Genomic DNA, 23,234 nt, shown 5'->3' with positions numbered 1-23,234 from the left:
CCCCTCTCCCCGTGACACTGCCCTTCTCCCCCCGACACTGACCCTCTCTCCCCCGACACTGCCCCTCTCCCCCCTGACACTGCCCCTCTCCCAGTGACACTGCCCCTCTCCCACCGACACTGCCCCTCTCCCCTCGACACTGCCCCTCTCCCCTCGACACTGCCCCTCTCCCCCCCACACTGCCCCTCAACCTGTTACACTGCCCCTCTCCCCCTGATACTGCCCACCCTCCCCGTGACACTGCCCCTCTCCCCATGACACTGCCCCTCTCACCCCGACACTGACCCTCTCACCTTGACACTGCCCCTTCCCCCGACACTGACCCTCTCCCCGTGACACTGACCCTCTCCACCCGACACTGCCCCTCTCCCCCGAACCTGCCCCCCCGACACTGCCACTCTATCCCCCGACACGACCCTCTCCCCCCGACACTGCCCCTCTCCCCCCGACACTGCCCCTCTCCCCATGACATTGCCCCTCTCCCCCCGACACTGACCCTCTCCCCCCGACACTGACCCTCTCCCCCCGACACTGACCCTCTCCCCCCGACACTGCCCCTCTCCCCGTGACACTGACCCTCTCTGCCCCCGACACTGCCCCTCTCCACACAAAACTGCCCCTCTCCCTGTGACACCGCCCCTCTGACCCTGAAACTGCCCCTCTCCCCCGAACCTGCCCCCCCGACACTGCCACTCTACCCCCCGACACTGCCCCTCTCCCCCCGACACTGACCCTCTCCCCCCGACACTGACTCTCGCCCCCCGACACTGACCCCTCTCCCCGTGACATTGCACTCTCTCCCCCCGACACTGACCCCTCTCCCCGTGACACTGCCCATCTTCCCCACACATTGTCCCTCAACCTGTTACACTTCCCCTCTCCCCCTGACACTGCCCACCCTCCCCGTGACACTGCCCCTCTCCCCGTGACACTGCCCGCTCTCACCCCAACACTGCCTGCTCTCCCCCCGACACTGACCCTCTCCCCCCGACACTGACCCGCTCCCCGTGACACTGCCCCTCTCACTGTGACACTGCCCTTCTCCCCCAGAAACTGCACTTACCCCCCACACTGCCCCTCTCCCAACACTGACCCTCTCCCTACGACACTGACCCTCTCTCCCCCGACACTGCCCGCTCTCACCCCGACACTGACCCTCTCCCCCCCGACACTGACCCGCTCCCCGTGACACTGCCCCTCTCCCCCCCACACTGCCCCTCAACCTGTAACACTGCCCCTCTCCCCCTCATACTGCCCAGCCTCCCCGTGACACTGCCCCTCTCTCCCTGACACTGCCCCTCTCACCCTGTGACACTGCCCCTCACCCTGTGACACAGCACCGTTCTCCCCGACACTGACCCTGTCCCCGTGACACTGACCCTCTCTGCCCCCGACACTGCCCCTCTCTACCCGACACTGCCCCTCTCCACACAAAACCGCCCCTCTCCCTGTGACTCCGCCCCTCTGCCCCCGAAACTGCCCCCCCCCGACACTGCCACTCTAACTCCCGACACTGCCCCTCTCTCCCCCAACATTGCCACTTTCCCCCCTGACACTGCCCCACTCCTCACGATACTGCCCCTCACCCCCTGACACTGCCCCTCACCCCCTCGACACTGACCCTCTCCCCCCCGACATTGCCCCTTTCCCCACCGACATTGCACCTTTCCCCCCTGACACTGCCCCTCGCCCCCGACTCTGCCCCTCACCCCCCGACTCTGCCCCTCACCCCCCGACTCTGCCCCTCACCCCCCGACTCTGCCCCTCTCCCCACGACACTGCCCCTCTCCCCACGACACTGCCCCTCTCCCCACGACACTGCCCCTCTCCCCCCGACACTGCCCCCCCTCCCCGTGACACTGCCCCTCTGCCCCACACACTGCCCCTCTCACTTTGTCACTGCCCCCTTTCCCCTCGTCATTGCCCCCTCTCCAACCGACAATGCCCCTTTCAGCCCGACACTGCCCCTTCTCCCCCCGACACTGCCCCCTCTCCCCCCGACACTGCCCCCTCTCCGCCGACACTGCCCCTCTCACTGTGACACTGCCCTTCTCCCCCAGAAACTGCACTTACCCCCCACACTGCCCCTCTCCCAACACTGACCCTCTCCCTACGACACTGCCCCTCTCCCCACAACACTGACCCTCTCACCCCGACACTGACCCTCTCCCCCCCGACACTGACCCGCTCCCCGTGACACTGCCCCTCTCCCCCCCACACTGCCCCTCAACCTGTTACACTGCCCCTCTCCCCCTCACACTGCCCACCCTCCCCGTGACACTGCCCCTCTCTCCCTGACACTGCCCCTCTCACCCTGTGACACTGCCCCTCACCCTGTGACACAGCACCGTTCTCCCCGACACTGACCCTGTCCCCGTGACACTGACCCTCTCTGCCCCCGACACTGCCCCTCTCTACCCGACACTGCCCCTCTCCACACAAAACCGCCCCTCTCCCTGTGACTCCGCCCCTCTGCCCCCGAAACTGCCCCCCCCGACACTGCCACTCTAACTCCCGACACTGCCCCTCTCTCCCCCAACATTGCCCCTTTCCCCCCTGACACTGCCCCACTCCTCACGATACTGCCCCTCACCCCCCGACACTGCCCCTCACCCTCTCGACACTGACCCTCTCCCCCCCGACATTGCCCCTTTCCCCACCGACATTGCCCCTTTCCCCCCTGACACTGCCCCTCGCCCCCCGACTCTGCCCCTCACCCCCCGACTCTGCCCCTCACCCCCCGACTCTGCCCCTCACCCCCCGACTCTGCCCCTCTCCCCACGACACTGCCCCTCTCCCCCCGACTCTGCCCCTCTCCCCCCGACACTGCCCCTCTCCCCGTGACACTGCCCCTCTCCCCGTGACACTGCCCCTTTCCCTGTGACTCTGCCCCGCTCCCCGTTACATTGCCCCTCTCCCCCCCACACTGCCCCTCAACCTGTTACACTGCCCCTCTCCCCCTCATACTGCCCAGCCTCCCCGTGACACTGCCCCTCTCTCCCTGACACTGCCCCTCTCACCCTGTGACACTGCCCCTCACCCTGTGACACAGCACCGTTCTCCCCGACACTGACCCTGTCCCCGTGACACTGACCCTCTCTGCCCCCGACACAGCCCCTCTCTACCCGACACTGCCCCTCTCCACACAAAACCGCCCCTCTCCCTGTGACTCCGCCCCTCTGCCCCCGAAACTGCCCCCCCCGACACTGCCACTCTAACTCCCGACACTGCCCCTCTCTCCCCCAACATTGCCCCTTTCCCCCCTGACACTGCCCCACTCCTCACGATACTGCCCCTCACCCTCTCGACACTGACCCTCTCCCCCCCGACATTGCCCCTTTCCCCACCGACATTGCCCCTTTCCCCCCTGACACTGCCCCTCGCCCCCCGACTCTGCCCCTCACCCCCCGACTCTGCCCCTCACCCCCCGACTCTGCCCCTCACCCCCCGACTCTGCCCCTCTCCCCACGACACTGCCCCTCTCCCCCCGACACTGCCCCTCTCCCCACGACACTGCCCCTCTCCCCCCGACACTGCCCCCCCTCCCCGTGACACTGCCCCTCTCCCCCACACACTGCCCCTCAACCTGTTACACTGCCCCTCTCCCCCTCACACTGCCCACCCTCCCCGTGACACTGCCCCTCTCTCCCTGACACTGCCCCTCTCACCCTGTGACACTGCCCCTCACCCTGTGACACAGCACCGTTCTCCCCGACACTGACCCTGTCCCCGTGACACTGACCCTCTCTGCCCCCGACACTGCCCCTCTCTACCCGACACTGCCCCTCTCCACACAAAACCGCCCCTCTCCCTGTGACTCCGCCCCTCTGCCCCCGAAACTGCCCCCCCCGACACTGCCACTCTAACTCCCGACACTGCCCCTCTCTCCCCCAACATTGCCCCTTTCCCCCCTGACACTGCCCCACTCCTCACGATACTGCCCCTCACCCTCTCGACACTGACCCTCTCCCCCCCGACATTGCCCCTTTCCCCACCGACATTGCCCCTTTCCCCCCTGACACTGCCCCTCGCCCCCCGACTCTGCCCCTCACCCCCCGACTCTGCCCCTCACCCCCCGACTCTGCCCCTCACCCCACGACACTGCCCCTCTCCCCCCGACACTGCCCCTCTCCCCACGACACTGCCCCCTCCCCCCGACACTGCCCCCCCTCCCCGTGACACTGCTCCTCTCCCCCACACACTGCCCCCTCACCTTGTCACTGCCCCCTTTCCCCTCGTCATTGCCCCCTCTCCAACCGACAATGCCCCTTTCAGCCCGACACTGCCCCTTCTCCCCCCGACACTGCCCCCTCTCCCCCCGACACTGCCCCCTCTCCGCCGACACTGCCCCTCTCACTGTGACACTGCCCTTCTCCCCCAGAAACTGCACTTACCCACTGACACTGCCCCTCTCCCAACACTGACCCTCTCCCTACGACACTGCCCCTCTCCCCACAACACTGACCCTCTCACCCCGACACTGACCCTCTCCCCCACACACTGCCCCTCTCCCTCCGACACTGCCCCTCTCCCACCGACACTGCCCCTCTCCCCATGACACTGCCCCTCTCCCCATGACACTGCCCCTCTCCCCATGACACTGCCCCTCTCCCCCCGACACTGCTCCTCTCCCTCCAACGTTGGCAATCTCCCCGATACACTGCCCCTCTCCCCATGACACTGCCCCCTCTCTCCCTGACACTGACTCTCTCCCCCTGACACTGCCCCTCTCGCCCACGACACTGCCCCTCTCCACACTGACACTGCCCGTCTCCCCTCGACACTGCCCCTCTCCCCACGACACTGCCCCTCTCCCCACGACACTGCCCCTCATCCCCCGACACTGCCCCTCTCCCCTCCGACACTGACCCTCTCCCCCCTGACACTGACCCTCTTCCCCCCCCCGACACTGACCCTCTTCCCCCCCCCGACGCTGACCCTCTCACCCCGCGACGCTGACCCTCTCCCACACGACTCTGTCCCTCATCCCACGACTCTGCCCCTCACCCCCCGGCTCTGCCCCTCACCCCGTGACACTGCACCCTCTCCCCCCGACACTGCCCCTCTCCCCCGACACTGCCCCTCTCCCCACGACACTGCCCCTCTTCCCCCGACACTGACCCACTTCCCCCGACACTGACCCCTCTTCCCCCGACACTGCCCCTCTCCCCCGACACTGCCCCTCTCCCCACGACACTGCCCCTCTCCCCCCAACACTGACCCACTTCCCCCGACACTGACCCCTCTTCCCCCGACACTGCCCCTCTCCCCCCCCGACACTGACCCTCTCCCTCCGACACTGACCTGCTCCCCCCCGACACCGCCCCTCTCCCCGTGACAATGCCCTTCTCCCCCCCGACACTGCCCCTCTCCCCCCCACACTGCCCCTCAACCTGTTACATTGCCCCTCTCCCCGTGACACTGCCCCTCTCCCCACGACACTGCCCCTCTCACCCCGACACTGCCCCTCTCACCCCGACACTGCCCCTCTCCCCATGACACTGCCTCTCTCCACCCGACACTGCCCCCTCCACCCGACACTGCCCCTCTCCCTGTGACACCGCCCCTCTGCCCCCGAAACTGCCCCTCTCCCCCCGAAACTGCCCCTCTCCACCCGACACTGCCCCTCTCCCCCCCACACTGCCCCTCTACCCCGGACACTGCCCCCTCTCCAACCCGACACTGCCCCTCTCCCCGTGACACTGCCCCTCTCCCCGTGACACTGCCCCTCTCCTCCCTGACACTGCCCTGTTCCACCCCACACTGCCCCACTGCCCCAGACACTGCCACTCTCCCCGTTATACTGCCCCACTCCCCCCCGACACTGCCCCTCACCCCACGACACTGCCCCTGCCCCCCCGACTCTGCCCCTCTCCCCCCGACACTGCCACTCTCTCCCCGACACTGCCCGTCTCCACCCGTGACACTGACGCTCTCCCCCAGACACTGCCCCTCTCTCCCCGACACTGCCCCTCTTCCTGTGACACAGCATCACTCTCCCCGACACTGCCCGCTCTCCCTCTGACACTGCCCCTCTCCCCCCGACACTGCCCGCTCTCCCTCTGACACTGACCCTCCACCCGTGACACTGCCCCTCTCTCCCTGACATTGCTCCCTCTCCACCCGGCACTGCCCCCTCTCTCCCTGACACTGACTCTCTCCCCGACACTGCCCGTCTCCCCACGACACTGACCCTCCCCACGACACTGCCCCTCACCCCCCGACACTGCCCCTCACCCCCCGACACTGCCCCTTTCCCCTCCGATACTGACCCTCTCCCCCCCGACACTGACCCTCTCCCCCCGCTGACACTGACCCTCTCCCCCCCGACTCTGCCCCTCATCCCACGACTCTGCCCCTCACCCCCCGGCTCTGCCCCTCACCCCGTGACACTGCACCCTCTCCCCCCGACACTGCCCCTCTCCCCCAACACTGCCCCTCTCCCCACGACACTGCCCCTCTCCCCACGACACTGCCCCTCTCCCCCCGACACTGACCCTCTCCCCCTGACACTGACCCTCTCCCCCCGACACTGACCCCTCTCCCCGTGACACTGCCCATCTCCCCCACACATTGTCTCTCTCTCTCCATTACACTACCCCTCTTCCCCTGACACTGCCCACCCTCCCCATGACACTGCCCCTCTCCCTGTGACACTGGCACTCTCCCCCCGACACTGCCCGCTCTCCCCCCGAAACTTCCCGCTCTCAACCCGACACTAACCCTATCCCCTCCGGCACTGCCCCGCTCCCTGAGACACTGCCCCCTCTCCCCGTGACACTGCCCTTCTCCCCCCCGACACTGCCCCTCTCCCCTCCACACTGCCCCTCAACCTGTTACACTGCCCCTCTCCCCCTGACACTGCCCCTCTTCCCGTGACACTGCCCCTCTCCCTCCGACACTGCCCCTCTTCCCACGACACTGCCCCTCTCCCCCCCGACACTGCCCCTCTCCCCCCCACACTGCCCCTCAACCTGTTACACTGCCCCTCTCCCCCCGACACTGCCCCTCTCCCCCGACACTGACCCTCTCCCCCTGACACTGACCCTCTCCCCACGACACTGACCCCTCTCCCCGTGACACTGCCCATCTCCCCCACACATTGTCTCTCTCTCCATTACACTGCCCCTCTTCCCCTGACACTGCCCACCCTCCCCATGATACTACCCCTCTCCCTGAGACACTGGCACTCTGTCCCCGACACTGTCCTTCTCCCCCCCGACACTGCCCCTCTCCCCCCCACACTGCCCCTCAACCTGTTACACTGCCCCTCTCGCCCTGACATTGCCCCTCTCCCCGTGACACTGCCCCTCTCCCCATGACACTGCCCCTCGCTCCCCAACACTGCCCCTCTCACCCCGACACTGCCCCTTTCCCCATGACACTGCCCCTCTCTCCCCAACACTGCCCCTCTCACCCCGACACTGCCCCTCTCCCGATGACACTGCCTCTCTCCACCCGACACTGCCTCTCTCCACCCGACACTGCCCCCTCCACCCGACACTGCCCCTCTCCCTGTGACACCGCCCCTCTGCCCGCGAAACTGCCCCTCTCCCCCCGACACTGCCACTCTACCCCCCACACTGCCCCTCTCCCCCCGACACAGCCCCCTTTCCACCCATGACACAGTCCCTCTCCCCCCAACACTGCCCCTCTCCCACCGAGACTGCCCCTCTCCACCCAACACTCCCCCTCTCCCCCCGACACTTCCCCTCTACCCCGGACACTGCCCCCTCTCCACCCGTGACACTGCCCCTCTCCCCGTGACACTGTCCCTCTCCCCCAGACACTGCCCCCTCTCCACCCGTGACACTGCCCCTTTCCCCGTTACACTGCCCCACTCCCCCCTGACACTGCCCCTCACCCCACGACACTGCCCCTGCCCCCTGACTCTGCCGCTCTCCCCTGACACTGCCCCTCTCCCCCCGACACTGCCACTCTCCCCCCGACACTGCCACTCTCCCCCCGACACTGCCACTCTCCCCCCGACACTGCCCGTCTCCACCCGTGACACTGACGCTCTCCCCCAGACACTGCCCCTCTCTCCCCGACACTGCCCTTCTTCCTGTGACACAGCATCACTCTCCCCGCCACTGCCCGCTCTCCCTCTGACACTGCCCCACTCCCCCCGACACTGCCCCTCACCCCACGACACTGCCCCTGCCCCCTGACTCTGCCACTCTCCCACCGACACTGCCCCTCTCCCCCCGACTCTGCCCCTTTCCCTGTGACACTGCCCCACTCCCCCATGAGACTGCCCCTCTCTCTCTGCGACTCTGCCCCTCTCCCCCCGACTCTGCCCCTCTCCCCGACTCTGCCCCACTCCCCCCTGACACTTCCCCTCTCCCCCCAACTCTGCCCCTCTCCCCCCGACTCTGCCCCTCTCCCCCCGACACTGCCCCTCTCCCCGTGACACTGCCCCTCTCCCCGTGACACTGCCCCTTTCCCTGTGACTCTGCCCCACTCCCCGTTACATTGCCCCTCTCCCCCCCACACTGCCCCTCAACCTGTTACACTGCCCCTCTCCCCCTCATACTGCCCAGCCTCCCCGTGACACTGCCCCTCTCTCCCTGACACTGCCCCTCTCACCCTGTGACACTGCCCCTCACCCTGTGACACAGCACCGTTCTCCCCGACACTGACCCTGTCCCCGTGACACTGACCCTCTCTGCCCCCGACACTGCCCCTCTCTACCCGACACTGCCCCTCTTCACACAAAACCGCCACTCTGCCCCCGAAACTGCCCCCCCGACACTGCCACTCTAACTCCCGACACTGCCCCTCTCTCCCCCAACATGGCCCCTTTCCCCCCTGACACTGCCCCACTCCCCACGATACTGCCCCTCACCCCCCGACACTGCCCCTCACCCCCTCGACACTGACCCTCTCCCCCCTGACATTGCCCCTTTCCCCACCGACATTGCCCCTTTCCCCCCTGACACTGCCCCTTGCCCCCCAACTCTGCCCCTCACCCCCCGACTCTGCCCCTCACCCCCCGACTCTGCCCCTCACCCCGTGACACTGCATCCTCTCCCCACGACACTGCCCCCTCCCCCCGACACTGCCCCCCCTCCCCGTGACACTGTCCCTCTCCCCCACACACTGCCCCTCTCACTTTGACACTGCCCCCTTTCCCCTCGTCATTGCCCCCTCTCCAACCGACAATGCCCCTTTCAACCCGACACTATCCCCTCTCCGCCGACACTGCCCCTCTCACTGTGACACTGCCCTTCTCCCCCAGAAACTGCACTTACCCCCGGACACTGCCCCTCTCCCAACACTGACCCTCTCCCTACGACACTGCCCCTCTCCCCACAACACTGACCCTCTCCCTACGACACTGCCCATCTCCCCACAACACTGACCCTCTCCCCCCGACACTGCCCATCTCCCTCCGACACTGCCCCTCTGCCACCGACACTGCCCCTCTCCCACTGACACTGCCCCTCTCCCAGTGACACTGCCCCTCTCCCCATGACACTGCCCCCTCTCTCCCTGACACTGACTCTCTCCCCCTGACACTGCCCCTCTCCCCCACGACACTGCCCCTCTCCACACTGACACTGCCCGTCTCCCCTCGACACTGCCCCTCTCCCCTCGACACTGCCCCTTACCCCCCGACACTGCCCCTCATCCCCCGACACTGCCCCTCTCCCCTCCGACACTGACCCTCTCCCCCCCGACACTGTCCCCCCCCCCCCCACCCGACACTGACCCTCTCCCCCCCGACTCTGTCCCTCATCCCACGACTCTGCCCCTCACCCCCCGGCTCTGCCCCTCACCCCGTGACACTGCACCCTCTCCCCCCGACACTGCCCCTCTCCCCACGACACTGCCCCTCTCCCCCCGACACTGACCCTCTCCCCCCGACACTGACCCCTCTTCCCCCCACACTGCCCCTCTCCCCCGACACTGTCCCTCTCCCCACGACACTGCCCCTCTCCCCCCGACACTGCCCCTCTCCCCCCGACACTGCCCCTCTCCCCCCGACACTGACCCTCTCCCCCCGACACTGACCCTCTCCCCCCGACACTGACCTGCTCCCCCCCGACACCGCCCTGCTCCCTGTGACACTGCCCCCTCTCCCCGACACTGCCCCTCTCACCCCGACACTGCCCCCTCCCCATGACACTGCCCCTCTCTCCCCGACACTGCCCCTCTAACCCCGACACTGCCCCTCTCCCCATGACACTGCCTCTCTCCACCCGACACTGACCCCTCCACCCGACACTGCCCCTCTCCCTGTGACACCGCCCCTCTCCCCCCGAAACTGCCCTCCCGACACTGCCACTCTACCCCCCACACTGCCCCTCTCCCACCGAGACTGCCCCTCTCCACCCGACACTGCCCCTCTCCCCCCCACACTGCCCCTCTACCCCGGACACAGCCCCCTCTCCACCCCGACACTGCCCCTCTCCCCGTGACACTGCCCCTCTCCTCCCTGACACTGACCTGTTCCACCCCACACTGCCCCACTGCCCCAGACACTGCCACTCTCCCCGTTACACTGCCCCACTCCCCCCTGACACTGCCCCTCACCCCACGACACTGCCCCTCACCACCCGACACTGCCACTCTCCCCCCGACACTGCCACTCTCCCCCCGACACTGCCACTCTCCCCCCGACACTGCCACTCTCCCCGACACTGCCACTCTCTCCCCGACACTGCCACTCTCTCCCCGACACTGCCCCTCTCCCCGTGACACTGCCTCTCTCCACCCGACACTGACCCCTCCACCCGACACTGCCCCTCTCCCTGTGACACCGCCCCTCTCCCCCCGAAACTGCCCTCCCGACACTGCCACTCTACCCCCCACACTGCCCCTCTCCCACCGAGACTGCCCCTCTCCACCCGACACTGCCCCTCTCCCCCGGACACAGCCCCCTCTCCACCCCGACACTGCCCCTCTCCCCGTGACACTGCCCCTCTCCTCCCTGACACTGACCTGTTCCACCCCACACTGCCCCACTGCCCCAGACACTGCCACTCTCCCCGTTACACTGCCCCTCACCCCACGACACTGCCCCTCACCACCCGACACTGCCACTCTCCCCCCGACACTGCCACTCTCCCCCCGACACTGCCACTCTCTCCCCGACACTGCCACTCTCCCCCCGACACTGCCCGTCTCCTCCCAACAATGCCCGTCTCCACCCGTGACACTGACGCTCTCCCCCAGACACTGCCCCTCTCTCCCCGACACTGCCTGCTCTCCCTCTGACACTGACCCTCCACCCGTGACACTGCCCCTCTCCCCCCGACATTGCTCCCTCTCCACCCGGCACTGCCCCCTCTCTCCCTGACATTGCTCCCTCTCCACCCGGCACTGCCCCCTCTCTCCCTGACACTGACTCTCTCCCCGACACTGCCCGTCTCCCCACGACACTGACCCTCCCCACGACACTGACCCTCACCCCCCGACACTGCCCCTCATCCCCCGATACTGCCCCTTTCCCCTCCGACACTGCCCCTCTCCCCCCGACACTGACCCTCACCCCCCGACACTGACCCTCTCCCCCCGACACTGCCCCTCACCCCCCGATACTGCCCCTTTCCCCTCCGATACTGACCCTCTCCCCCCGACACTGACCCCTCTTCCCCTGACACTGCCCACACTCCCCATGACACTGCCCCTCACCCCGTGACACTGCACCCTCTCCCCCCGACACTGCCCCTCTCCCCCGACACTGCCCCTCTCCCCACGACACTGCCCCTCTCCCCCCGACACAGACCCTCTCCCCCTGACACTGACCCTCTCCCCCCGACACTGACCCCTCTCCCCGTGACACTGCCCATCTCCCCCACACATTGTCTCTCTCTCTCCATTACACTACCCCTCTTCCCCTGACACTGCCCACCCTCCCCATGACACTGCCCCTCTCCCTGTGACACTGGCACTCTGTCCCCGACACTGCCCGCTCTCCCCCCGACACTGCCCGCTCTCCCCCCGACACTGCCCGCTCTCCCCCCGACACTGCCTGCTCTCCCCCCGAAACTTCCCGCTCTCAACCCGACACTGACCCTCTCCCCTCCGACACTGACCCGTCCCCCCTGGCACTGCCCCGCTCCCTGTGACACTGCCCCCTCTCCCCGTGACACTGCCCTTCTCCCCCCGACACTGCCCCTCTCCCCCCCACACTGTCCCTCAACCTGTTACACTGCCCCTCTCCCCCTGACACTGCCCCTCTTCCCGTGACACTGCCCCTCTCCCCCGACACTGCCCCTCTTCCCACGACACTGCCCCTCTCCCCCCGACACTGACCCTCTCCCCCTGACACTGACCCTCTCCCCACGACACTGACCCCTCTCCCCGTGACACTGCCCATCTCCCCCACACATTGTCTCTCTCTCCATTACACTGCCCCTCTTCCCCTGATCCTGCCCACCCTCCCCATGATACTACCCCTCTCCCTGAGACACTGGCACTCTGTCCCCGACACTGCCCTTCTCCCCCCCGACACTGCCCCTCTCCCCCCCACACTGCCCCTCAACCTGTTACACTGCCCCTCTCCCCCTGACACTGCCCCTCTCCCCGTGACACTGCCCCTCTCCCCGTGACACTGCCCCTCTCCCCATGACACTGCCCCTCTCACCCCGACACTGCCCCTCTCCCGATGACACTGCCTCTCTCCACCCGACACTGCCTCTCTCCACCCGACACTGCCCCTCTCCCTGTGACACCGCCCCTCTGCCCGCGAAACTGCCCCTCTCCCCCCGACACTGCCACTCTACCCCCCACACTGCCACTCTCCCCCCGACACAGCCCCCTTTCCACCCATGACACAGTCCCTCTCCCCCCAACACTGCCCCTCTCCCACCGAGACTGCCCCTCTCCACCCAACACTGCCCCTCCACCCGTGACACTGCCCCTCTACCCCGGACACTGCCCCCTCTCCACCCGTGACACTGCCCCTCTCCCCGTGACACTGCCCCTCTCCACCCGTGACACTGCCCCTTTCCCCGTTACACTGCCCCACTCCCCCCGACACTGCCACTCTACCCCCGACACTGCCCGTCTCCACCCGTGACACTGACGCTCTCCCCCAGACACTGCCCCTCTCTCCCCGACACTGCCCCTCTTCCTGTGACACAGCATCACTCTCCCCGACACTGCCCGCTCTCCCTCTGACACTGACCCTCCACCCGTGACACTGCCCCTCTCCCCCCGACACTGCCCCTCTCCCTGTGACACTGCCCCACTCCCCCATGAGACTGCCCCTCTCCCCCCGACTCTGCCCCACTCCCCCCTGACACTGCCCCTCTCCCCCCGACACTGCCCCTCTCCCCCCCGACACTACCCCTCTCCCCCCCGACACTGCCCCTCTCCACGTTACACTTCCCCACTCCCCCCCGACACTGCCCCTCTCCCCGTGACACTGCCCCTTTTCCCAACACTGCCCCACTCCCCGTGACACTGCCCCTTTCCCCAATACTGCCCCCTCTCCCCCGACACTGCCCCTCTCCGTGTTACACTTCCCCTCTCCGCCCGACACTGGCCCTCTCACCCCGACTCTGCCCCTGTCCCCGTGACACTGCCCCTCTCCCCGTGACACTGCCCCTCTCCCCGACTCTGCCCCTCTCCCCGTGACTCTGTCATCTCCCCCTGAAACTGCCCCTCTCCCCGACACTGCCCTCTCCCCCGCCAGAACCCTCTCACCCTGACACTGCCCCCTCTCCCCGTGACACTGCCCCTCTCCCCGTTACACTGCCACACTCCCCCCTGACACTGCCCCTCACGCCACGACACTGCCCCTGCCCCCCCGACACTGCACCCTCCCCCGACACTGCCCCTCTCTCTCCGCGACTCTGCCCCTCTCCCCCCGACTCTGCCCCTCTCCCCGCGACACTGCCCCTCTCCCCACGATACTTCCCCTCTCCCCCCGACTCTGCCCCTCTCCCCCCGACTCTGCCCCTCTCCCCCCGACTCTGCCCCTCTCCCCCCGACACTGCCCCTCTCCCCGTGACACTGCCCCTCTCCCCGTGACACTGCCCCTCTCCCCGTGACACTGCCCCTCTCCCCCCGACACTGCCCCTCTCCCCCCCGACACTGCCCCTCTCCGCGTTACACTTCCCCACTCCCACCCGACACTGCCCCTCTCCCCATGACATTGCCCCTCTCCCCGTGACACTGCCCCTTTTCCCAACACTGCCCCACTCCCCATGACACTGCCCCTCTCCCCATGACATTGCCCCTCTCCCCGTGACACTGCCCCTTTTCCCAACACTGCCCCACTCCCCATGACACTGCCCCTCTCCCCGTGACACTGCCCCGCTCCCCATGACATTGCCCCTCTCCCTGTGACACTGCCCCTTTTCCCAACACTGCCCCACTCCCCATGACACTGACCCTCTCCCCGTGACACTGCCCCGCTCCCCATGACATTGCCCCTCTCCCTGTGACACTGCCCCTTTTCCCAACACTGCCCCTCTCCGTGTTACACTTCCCACTCCACCCCGACACTGCCCCTCTCCGCCCGACACTGGCCCTCTCACCCCGACTCTGCCCCTGTCCCCGTGACACTGCCCCTCTCCCCTCGACGCTGCCCCTCTCCCCGACTCTGCCCCTCTCCCCGTGACTCTGTCCTCTCCCCCTGAAACTGCCCCTCTCCCCCGACACTGCCCTCTCCCCGACATGAACCCTCTCACCCTGACACTGCCCCCTCTGCCCGTGACACTGCCCCTCTCCCCGTTACACTGCCACACTCCCCCGACACTGCCCCTCACGCCACAACACTGCCCCTGCCCCCGACACTGCCCCTCTCCCCCTGACACTGCCCGTCTCCTCCCGTGACACTGCCCCTCTCACCCCGACACTGGCCCCTCTCCCCCTGACACTGCCCCTCTCCCCCCGACACTGCCCCTCTCACCCCGACACTGGCCCCTCCCCGTGACATTGCCCCTCTCCCCACCCGACACTGCCCCTCTCTCCACCCGACACTGCCCCTCTCCCCCCGACACTGCCCCTCTCCCCCACGACACTGCCCCTCTCCCCCCGACACTGGCCCTCATCCCCTGACACTGGCCCTGTCCCCCCGACAATGCCCCTCTCCCTGTGACACTGCCCCTCTCCCCGTGGCACTGCCCCTTTCCCTGTGGCACTGTCCCTCTCCCCATGACACTGCCCCTCTGCACCCAAAACTTCCCCCTCCCTGTGACACTGCCACCCTCCCCCCCACACTGCCCCTCTTCCCCGAACACAGCCCCCTCTCCCCATAACTCTGCCCCTCACCCCGCGATACTGTCCCTCTCCCACAGACACTGCCCCTCTCCCCCAGACACTGCCCCTCTTAACCCCAACACTGCCCTTCTCCACCCAGACACTGCCCCCTCTCCACCCCGACAGTGTCCCCTCTCCCACAGACACTGCCCCCTCTCCCCGTGACACTGCCCCTCTGCCCCAGACACTACCCCTCTCCACCCCGACACTGCCCCTGTCCCCATGACACTGCCGCTCTCCCCGTGACACTGCCTCTCTCCTCCCGACACTGACCCTCTCCCCACGAAACTGACCCTCTTCCACCGACACTGCCCCTCCCCCTGTCACACTGCCCCATTACCCCCGACACTGCCCATCTCCCCCCGACACTGCCCCTCTCCTCCCGAACCGTGCCCCTCTCCCCGTGACACTGCCCCCTCTCCCCCCGAAACTGCCCCCCTCTCCCTGACACTGCCCTTTTCCCCCTGACACTGCCCCTGCCCCCGTGACACTGCCCCTCTCCCCCTGACACTGCCCCTCTCCCCCCGACATTGGCCCTCCCCCCCCGACACTGCCCCACTACCCCTGACACTGCCTCTCTCCCCCTGACACTTCCCCTCTCCCCCTGACACTGCCTCTCTCCTTCTGACACTGCCCCTCTCCCCCTGACACTGCCCCCTCCCCGTGACACTGCCCCCTCTCCCCGTGACACTGTCCCCTCTCCCCCAGACACTGCCACACTCCCCCAGACACTGCCACACTCCCCCAGACACTGCCCCTCTCACCCCGAAACTTCCCCTCTCCACCCCAACACTGCCCCTCTCCACCCGACACTGCCCCTCTTCCCCAGACACTGCCCCTCTCCCCGTGACACTAAACCCTCTCCCCCGACACTGCCCCCTCCCCTTGACACTGCTCCTCTCCCCGTGACACTGCCCCTTTCCCCAACACTGCCCCTCTCCCTTCGACACTGCCCCTCTCCCCACGACACTGCCCATCTCCCCGTGACACTGCCCCTTTCCCCGACACTGCCCCTCTCCCCCCGACACTGCCCCTCTCCACGTTACACTTCACCACTCCACCACGACACTGCCCCTCTCCCCATGACACTGCCCCTCTCCCCGTGATACTGCCCTTTCCCCAACACTGCCCCACTCCCCATGACACTGCCCCTCTCCCCGTTACACTGCTCCGACTCTGCCAGTGACACTGCCCCTCTCCCCCCGACACTGCCCCACTTCCCCCGACATTGCCCCTCTCCGCGTTACACTTCCCCACTCCCCCCCCCCCCCCCCGAGACTGACCCTCTCCACCCGACACTGGCCCTCTACCCCGGACAGTGCCCCACTTCCCCCCCCACTGCCCCACTCCCCCCGAACCGTGTCCCTCTCCCCGTGACACTGCCCCCCTCCCCCTGACACTGCCGTTTTCCCCCCGACACTGGCCCACTCCCCCCGACACTGGCCCACTCCCCCCGACACTGGCCCACCTCCCATTACACTGCCCCTCTCCCCGTGACACTGCCCCCTCTACCCCTGACACTGGCCCCTCTCCCCCTGACACTGCCCCTCTCCCCCTGACACTGGCCCCTCTCCACCCGACACTGGCCCTCTCCCCCAGACAGTGCCCCACCCCCCCCAACACTGCCCCCTCCCCATGACACTGCCCCCTCTCCCCGTGACACTGTCCCCTCTCCCCGTGACACTGTCCCCTCTCCCCCAGACACTGCCCCACTCCCCAGACACTGCCCCACTCTCTAAGACACTGCCCCACTCCCCCAGACACTGCCCCTCTCACCCTGACACTTCCCCTCTCTACTGGCCCTCTCCACCCCAACACTGCCCCTCTCCACCCGACACTGCCCCTCTTCCCCAGACACTGCCCCTCTCCCCGTGACACTGTCCCCTCTCCCAGTGACACTGCCCCTCTCCCCGTGACACTTCCCCACTCCCCCCCCCGACACTGCCCACTCCCCCCGACACTGCCCCACTCCCCCCGAACCGTGCCCCTCTCCCCATGACACTGCCCCCTCTCCCCCCAAAACTGCCCCCCTCACCCTGACACTGCCCTTTTCCCCCTGACACTGCCCCTCTCCCCCTAACACTGAACCCTCTCCCCTGACACTGAACCCTCCCCCCAACACTGAACCCTCCCCGTGACACTGTCCCCTCTCCCCGTGACACTGTCCCCTCTCCCCACCAACACTGCCCATCTCCCCGTGACACTGCCCCTTTCCCCGACACTGCCCCTCTCCCCCCGACACTGCCCCTCTCCACGTTACACTTCCCCACTCCCCCCCGACACTGCCCCTCTCCCCATGACACTGGCCCCCGACTCTGCCCCTTTCCCCGTGACACTGCCCCTCTCCCCATGACATTGCCCCTCTCCCTGTGACACTGCCCCTTTTCCCAACACTGCCCCACTCCCCATGACACTGCCCCTCTCCCTGTGACACTGCCCCTGCCCCGTGATTCTGCCCCTCTCCCCATGACACTGCTCCCTCTCCCCCCGGCACTGCCCCCTCTCCACATGGCACTGCCCCTCTCCCCATGATACTGCCCCTTTCCCCGTGACACTGCCCCTCTCCCCGTGACACTGCCCCGCTCCCCATGACATTGCCCCTCTCCCTGTGACACTGCCCCTTTTCCCAACACTGCCCCACTCCCCATGACACTGCCCCTCTCCCTGTGACACTGCCCCTTTCCCCGACACTGCCCCTCACTCCCCCGACACTGCCCCTCTTCCCCCGACACTGCCCCTCTCCGTGTTACACTTCCCCACTCCCCCCCGACACTGGCCCTCTCCGCCCAACACTGGCTCTCTCACCCCGACTCTGCCCCTCTCCCCGTGACACTGCCCCTCTCCCCCCGATGCTGCCCCTCTCCCCGTGACACTGCCCCTCTCCCCCGACTCTGTCCTCTCCCCCTGAAACTGCCCCTCTCCCCCGACATGAACCCTCTCACCCTGACACTGCCCCCTCTCCCCGTGACACTGCCCCTCTCCCCGTGACACTGCCTCTCTACCTCTGACACTGCCACACTCCCCCCTGACACTACCCCTCACGCCACGACACTGCCCCTGCCCCCCGACACTGCACCCTCCCCCGACACTGCCCCTCTCCCCCCGACACTGCCACTCTCCCCCCGACACTGCCACTCTCCCCCCGACACTGCCACTCTCCCCCCGACACTGCCCCTCTCCCCCCGACACTGCCACTCTCCTCCCGACACTGCCACTCTCCCCCCGACACTGCCCCTCTCCCCCCGACACTGCCACTCTCCTCCCGACACTGCCACTCTCCCCCCGACACTGCCACTCTCCCCCCGACACTGCCACTCTCCCCCCGACACTGCCACTCTCCCCCCGACACTGCCCCTCTCCCCCCAACACTGCCCCTCTCCCCCCAACACTGCCCCTCTCCCCCCAACACTGCCCCTCTCCCCCACGACACTGCCCCTCTCACCGTGACACTGCCCCCTCTCCCCGTGGCACTGCCCTCTCTCCCCCCGACACTGCCACTTTCCCCCCGACATTGCCACTCTCCCCCCGACACTGCCTGTCTCCTCCCGTGACACTGACCCTCTCCCCACGTCACTGCCCCTCTCCTCCCGACACTGCCCCTCTCACCCCGACACTGCCCCCTCTCCCCCCGACAGTGCCCCTCTCCCCCCTCACACTGCCCCTCTCCCCCTGACACTTCCACCTCTCACTGTGACACTGCCCTTCTCCCCCGACACTGTCCCTGCCCTGTGATTCTGCCCCTCTCACCATGACACTGCTCCCTCTCCCCCCGGCACTGCCCCCTCTCCACGTGGCACTGCCCCTCTCCCCATGACACTGCCCCTTTCCCCGTGACACTGCCCCTCTCCCCGTGACACTGCCCCTCTCCCCGTGACACTGCCCCTCTCGCCACGACACTGCACCTCTTCCCCCGATACCACCCCTCTCCCCGTTACACTGCCCCACTCCCCTCCGACACTGCCCCTCTCCCCCACCGACTCTGCCCCTCTCCCCCCGACACTGCCTGTCTCCCTGTTACACTGCCCCACTCCCCCCGACACTGCCCCTCTCCCCGTTACACTGCCCCACTCCCCCCCGACACTGCCCCTCTCCCGACACTGCCCTTTCCCCCGACACTGCCCCTCTCCCCCTGACACTGCCCCTTTGCCCCCGACACTGACCCTCTCCCACTGACCCTCTTCCTCCGACACTGACCCTCTCCCACAGACACTGACCCTCTCCTCCCGACACTGCCTCTCTCCCCCCAACACTGCCCCTCTTCCCCCGATACTGCCACTCTCCACCCCACACTGCACCTCTCCCACCAACACTGCCCCCTCTCCCCCCGACACTGCCCCTCTCCCCCCGACACTGCCCCTCTCACCCTGACACTTCCTCTCTCCCTGTGACACAGCACCACTCTCCCCGTGACACTGCCCCTCTCCCCCCTACCGACACGGGCGGCACGGTGGCACATTGGTTAGCACTGCTGCCTCACAGACCCGGGTTCAATTCCCGCCTCAGGCGATTGACTGTGTGGAGTTTGCACGTTCTCCCCGTGTCTGCGTGGGTTTCCTCCGGGTGCTCCGGTTTCCTCCCACAGTCCAAAGATGTGCAGGGTCAGGTGAATTGGCCATGCTAAATTGCCTGTAGTGTTAGGTAAGGGGTAAATGTAGGGGTGTGGGTGGGGCGCTTCGGCGGGGCGGTGTGGACTTGTTGGGCCGAAGGGCCTGTTTCCACACTGTAAGTAATCTAATCTAATCTAATCTAATGACACTGCCCCCTCTCCCCCCAACATTGCTTCCTCTCCACCCGGCACTGCCCCTCTCCCCGTGACACTGCCACCCGCCCCCCGACATTGCCACTCTCCCACCGACACTGCCCCTGTCCGTGACACTGCCCCACTACCTCCCCAACACTGCCACTCTCCCACCGACTCTGCCCCTCTTCCTCTGACACTGACCCTCTCCCACAGACACTGACCCTCTCCCCCCGACACTGCCAATCTCCCCCCGACACTGCCCGCTCTCCCCCCCGACACTGCCCCTCTCCCCCCCACACTGCCACTCTCCCACCGACACTGCCCCTCTCCCACCGACACTGCCCCCTCTACCGACACTGCCCCTCTCCCGACACTGCCCCTCTCCCCCTGACTCTGCCCCTCTCCCCCTGACACTGCCCCTCTCACCCTGACACTGCCCCTCTCCCTGTGACAAAGCACCACTCTCCCCGACACTGCCCGCTCTCCACCCGGCACTGCACCTCTCCACGTGGCACTGCCACTCTCCCCCCGACATTGCCCCTCTCCCACCGATACTGCCCCTCTCCCCGTTACACTGCCCCACTCTCCCCCGACACTGCCCCTCTCCCCCACAACACAGCCCCTCTCCCCACGACACTGCCCCTCTCCCCCCGACTCTGCCCCTCTCCCTGTGACACTGCCCCTCTACCCCCAACACTGCCCCTCTCCCCTCCGACACTGCCCCTCTCACCCCCGACACTGCCCGCGCTCCCCCGCTGACACTGCCCGCTCTCCCCCCCGACACTGCCCGCTCTCTCCCCGACACTGCCCCTCTCCCCCTGACACTGCCCCTCTCCCCCCAGACACTGCCCCTCTCCCCCCCGATACTGCCCCTCTCCACCCTACACTGCCCCCTCTCCCTGTGACACTGCCCCTCTCACCCCGACACTGCCCCTCTCCCCGTGACACTGCCCCTCTCTCCCCCCGACATTGCCCCCCCCTCATCCCCGACACTGCCCCCTCATCCCTGACACTGCCCCCTCTCACCCTCGACACTCCCCCTCTCCCCGAGTTACTGCCCCTCTTCCCGTGACACTGCCCCTCTCCCTGTGACACTGCCCCTCTCCCCCCGACACTGACCCCTCCTCCGACACTGCCCCCTCCCCCGACACTGCCCCTCTCCCCGTGACACTGCCCCTCTCCCCCAGACAGTGCCCCTCTCCCCCAGACACTGCCCCTCTCCCCGTGACACTGCCCCTCTCGCCATTCATGAGGACAGGGGCAGTGTCCGGGGGAGTGGGGCAGTGTCGGGACGAGGGGTTAAAGTGATGATTACCTTCTCTCATACTGGTGAATGGGAGCGTGAACTGTCGAATGAAATCATTGCTGGTGGTTGAGTCATAATCTTCAACAATGAATCGGATGAGCGCGAGCTCGGGAAAGTTGATTGTGAACCGGAGCACTTCATTCCAGACTGGATTAAATCCTGCAATCCAGTAAAATCAGAGAGACACTGTGAACCATCTGACTGGGGATTCCCTCCATGTCACTGGGATGCATGTAGTCTCAAAGGGAATGGCCCCATTGTCTGCAGAGTGGGTGAGACTGGAATAGTTTTGGGAATCTTGGCCTAGCTGAGAACAGGGAGATTTCCTCTCTGTTGCCATGGCAGCCGGGGGCCTGCTGGTGAGGACTGGTAGGAGAGGCCGCTCATTGCCCAGTTGGGTGTCCTTCCGTCGTGACTGGCATCTTCTTGTGTCCCACAGAGAGAATCATTTGTGAAGATGGTGTACCCCTCCTCTCTTTCCCTGAATGGTTTTCCCAAATCCCACTACGGTGAGTGGTCTCGGAGTCCACCAGGAGATCTCCCCCTCCAATATCTCTGATCCAGCAGTGCTCCAGTGAAGCTCAGTGCAAGCTGGAAGAACAGCACTTCATTTTCCACTTGGGGACCCTCCAATCTCTGCAACAGGTTAACAGTATGGTCACTATGCCACCCTCAGGAGTCATTAACCGTAACATTGTTAAGATTTTTTGAAAGGCTCTTGACAGTATAACTTCCTCAGTGGGCGGCACAGTGGTTAGCCGTTGCCTCACAGCGCCAGAGACCCGGGTTCACTTCCTGCCTCAGGCGACTGACTGTGTGGAGATTGCACATTCTCCCCGTGTCTGTGTGGGTTTCCTCCAGGTGCTCCGGTTTCCTCCCACAGTCCAAAAATGTGCAGGTCAGGTGAATTGGCCATGCTAAATTGCCCGTAGTGTTAGGTGAAGGGGTAAATGTAGGGGAATGGGTCTGGGTGGGTTGCGCTTCGGCGGGTCGGTGTGGACTTGTTGGGCCGAAGGGCCTGTTTCCACACTGTAAGTAATTTAATCGAACAGTTTACCGTTATTTTCAATATGGCAGGTCTTTTGGGTGCTGTTGTCTTCAGGAACTCAGTGTACCTCCACACCCTCCAGGGGATCCACGATAGAATTCTTTTTATCCTTACTGACTTTGGGGAGCTGTACGACAAGATGCAAAGTAGAATTAACGAGGCAATTTCAGATCATTATGGGTCAGCCCCTCGATAAACAACTCTCCTGACTTGCATTTCCATTGCTGACAGAATGTCCTGGGGCAGGGTCTTACACAGAAACATGGAAAAAGCTGGACACAATGAACGACCAACTATCTGGCCATTACAATATCCCATGGATAATGGAGTTACTGATCAGTCACAGCATTCCAACCCGATCAACAAGTCACCTGCTCCCCCCAGGCAGGCTAAGCAGGGCTGATCCAACTCTAATTTTATCCAGGTCTTTTGCTCACCCCAAATGCACACAGTTTCAGTGTTAAAGGAAAAAGAATGGAAGGATGTTTGCATCAATAATTATCAAATCGACACCAGCCTTCCAAACAGCTTCCCACACAGACCCACAGCCCTTGCCCTATCCCTGCAGCTCTCTATTTCCTACAGCTAATCCACCTATTCTGTACATCCCTGGACACTAAGGGCAATTGAGCATGGCCAATCCACCTTATTTGCTCATCTTTGGAGTGTGGGAGGAAACCAGAACACCAGGAGGAAATCCATGCAGACATGGGAAGAATATCCAAACTCCACACAGACAGTTGCCCAAGGCTGGAATTGAATCAGAGTCTGGATCAGTGGTGCTGGAAGAGCACAGCAATTCAGGCAGCATCCAACGAGCAGCGAAATTGACGTTTCGGGCAAAAGCCCTTCATCAGGAATAAAGGCAGAGAGCCTGAAGCGTGGAGAGATAAGCTAGAGGAGGGTGGGGGTGGGGAGAG

The 23,234-nt window shown here is 65.9% G+C and overlaps 1 long non-coding RNA gene across 1 annotated transcript in view; it reads right to left on the bottom strand.

Annotated features, from left to right (window-relative positions):
- Nucleotides 1–22,040, bottom strand: part of LOC148141816 (uncharacterized) — a 67,865-nt gene extending 45,825 nt beyond the window's left edge. Inside the window, exon 1 of the long non-coding RNA XR_015752453.1 lies at nt 21,276–22,040. This is a non-coding gene — a long non-coding RNA (uncharacterized LOC148141816). The remainder of the gene's footprint in view (nt 1–21,275) is intronic.
- Between the last annotated feature and the right edge of the window lie 1,194 nt (nt 22,041–23,234).

This window comes from Chiloscyllium plagiosum, unplaced genomic scaffold (assembly GCF_037043375.1).
Source record: "Chiloscyllium plagiosum isolate Xiang-an unplaced genomic scaffold, Cpla_swu_hap1 HiC_scaffold_32, whole genome shotgun sequence".
In the NCBI taxonomy this organism is placed as follows: Eukaryota; Metazoa; Chordata; class Chondrichthyes; order Orectolobiformes; family Hemiscylliidae; genus Chiloscyllium; species Chiloscyllium plagiosum.
The sequence above is the reverse complement of the archived record's forward strand: the minus strand, read 5'-3'. Positions and strand labels throughout refer to the sequence as shown.